Here is a 2933-nt window from a genome sequence, read left to right on the forward strand (position 1 = left end):
ATGTCGGGGGGAACGTTGAGGGACATCGCACTGGTGATATCGACTCAGGATGGGCGTCTACATCTATTCTGGAAATTCAAGAAATGTGTCCACAATATTAAAAAGGGGGGTTGGGGCACCGTGCTAGTCATTTGATACAGGACCAGTGGATTGAGAGAGTATGAAGGCACTTCTCCCCAGCTACAGGAAACAGTTCATTCTGATTCGATCGAAACGATTTCTTGTGGCACTTATCAGGAAACACAAAACGAGGTAGTTATAAACTGTACGTACCATAAAATGCATGAAAATGCCACTCACTCTCAGCTTGGTTGACTAGATCTAACGTGAATGTACACTGATTCCAATACTTTCAACTAACAAACACAACAAGCAACATGTACACAACGGAACCAAGAATCATGGATATGCATAATAATGTAAAGAATACTTCACGTTATGCACACTATTTCAGTTGTCTGTACCTGTTCTTTTATAATTCAATAAATTCTGAGTGTGAAAAAGGTGTAGTGGATACTCTAATGTAATATCGCTTGCATCTTTTGGCACATTTGCCATCACATTTAAATTGAGATTTTGCACCTCTTTCGCAACACAGTTTTTTCTTCTCATCCTCACCAATCGCGATGTTTTTTTTCAAAATTGCCCGTCTATGATGATTGATGACTAACCAACACATAATGATATGACAAAAAAGGGCTTGTGCAGTTATCACTGGTACACGCGTAAACACACACGCACAAGTGGGTGCATAGATGTATCTTGGTTCGTGCCTGTTTCAGCGATTGTTATTACAGAATATTTCTATTATCAGTTTTACATCTCCAGCAGGACAACAGTAGAGCTGAGATGTCGTTTGACCTTGGCACGACAGACAGTTAGCAGGCTAGAACCCATTTGGAAATGCAAAGAAATATATCAAAAGGCAAAAGGTTACGACTGCTGCAGGCAATCGCGTTTTCCGTTGCCAGTTACGGCTCGGAGGCACGGGCACTAAAAAAGAGACAGGAAGACAGCGTGTAGGCGTTTGAAATGTTGTGATATCGCCGGTTAGTGAGAGTGAAATGTACTGAACAGATAACAAACATGGATATCCTGGAGGAATTGGGCGATGGAGAGACCAATGTTAGCGGATAGAATCTACGGCAGGAGTCTCCGGTATTATGGACATGTCGCGAAAGGATGTAGCCTGGAAAACGATCAAGTGGAGGGCATGGTGTCGGAAACAAGGAAGAGAGGGCGATCAGCTGTCAAAGGAACGGGTCAGCGTAAAGAAGGCAAATGGAGCAGACAAGATATTACCGTACAGGTGAACCGCTGGACAGAGACAAGGACGGGATGGCGTGACATTGTTGCCAAAGCAACCCGAGTGGGCTAATGATGATGATGACGATAATTATCAGTAAAAATAGCACCCCTGACAGATTCTAACTAAACGCCTCAGGTTTGTCACGGTCTACTTTCGTTTGAATCAAGTTCGAATTCTGATGGTGACAAGGAACGTGGTCTTCAAACGAGTTCCCTGTTCAACTGTCCAAACTTTTCAATGTACATAAACATATTGTTGTTAGGAGAGGCGGACAGCTAGATTAACTTAATCAGTAGCATGAATTACAGGACGATTGAGTCAGTACTAGTAGTACAACCAGAGGATTTTAATGTGGAACCTGCATCTTTCACGTGTAAAGTAAAGTTTGCACGTCCGCGTTATCACCGGCTATACAATTGCGTTGAGAAACACAACCAGCTTAGGAAGATTTTCCTTTCACGTGTAATTGGGCAAATTTACATACTCAGTCTCCGTAACCATGATGGCTTCTGCGACATGCATAAAATTAATGGTGTCGCTGATTCCCTGGGAATCGGATCTCCCTATGCCACGATCCCCCATTCCACTTTGACAAGTCTGTGTAAAGGCAAATGTCGATGTGCTTGCTCAAGAGACAACAAGGCGATGGATGATCTGCATGGACAGCCAGGTCTTTGTGTATTCACCGATGTCATTCTGGAAATTGTTTCTCTTGTCAATGCTTGTAAAGATGACAACAGTGTGGTCAGCGGTGGAAAGACAAGTACCGTTCACAGATGTCAAGATTTTAACCACCCGTTCTGTCACCAGCGTTCATCTTACAGACATTCATACAGGCCGTTCAATCCCCTAGCACCCTGCAACGAGGCATCCCTAACCGAGTGATTCACATGCTGCGTACAGGCACAGGCTATGCTAGTGAAGTCGATACAAAAGTACACAACACGCTCCAAAATTGATCATAAAATGACAATTGTTGACTTTGCTGAACCTATGGTTGCGACTTGAAGACAAATAGAGAGACGCAGAGAAACAGATAGAGAGAGAGAGCCAGGAAGAGGCCAAAAAAAAGAGGGAGAGAGAGAGAGAGAGAAACAGAGGGAGAGAAACAGAGGAAGAGTTCGCCAGACGATTGAGTCAGTTCTAGTATTACAACCCCAGGGTTTCAATGTGGAACCTGCATCTTTCACGTGTAATCCGGCAAATTTACATACTCAGTCCCCGTAGCCCTGATGGCTTCTGCGACATGCAGAAATGGTTTGGCTGTTGGCCCGGGGAACGGATCTCCCTATGCCACGATCCTCCCGTTCCACTTTGACAAGTCTGTTGAAAGGCAAATGTCGATGTGCTTGTCTAGAGACTACAAGGTGATGATCTGCATGGACAGCCTGATCTTTGTGTACTCACCGATGTCATTCTGGAAAGTGTTTCTCTTGTCAATGCTTGTAAAGATGATAACAGTGTGGTCAGCGGTCGAAAGACAAGTACCATTCACCAATGTCAAGATTTTAACCACCAGTTCTGTCACCAGCGTTCAACTTACAGACATTCATACAGGCCGTACAATCCCCCTAGCACCCTGCTACGAGGCATTCACTAGCAGAGTGGTGCACATGCTGCGTAC

This window comes from Sycon ciliatum, chromosome 10, assembly GCF_964019385.1.
Source record: "Sycon ciliatum chromosome 10, ocSycCili1.1, whole genome shotgun sequence".
Lineage (NCBI taxonomy): Eukaryota > Metazoa > Porifera > Calcarea > Leucosolenida > Sycettidae > Sycon > Sycon ciliatum.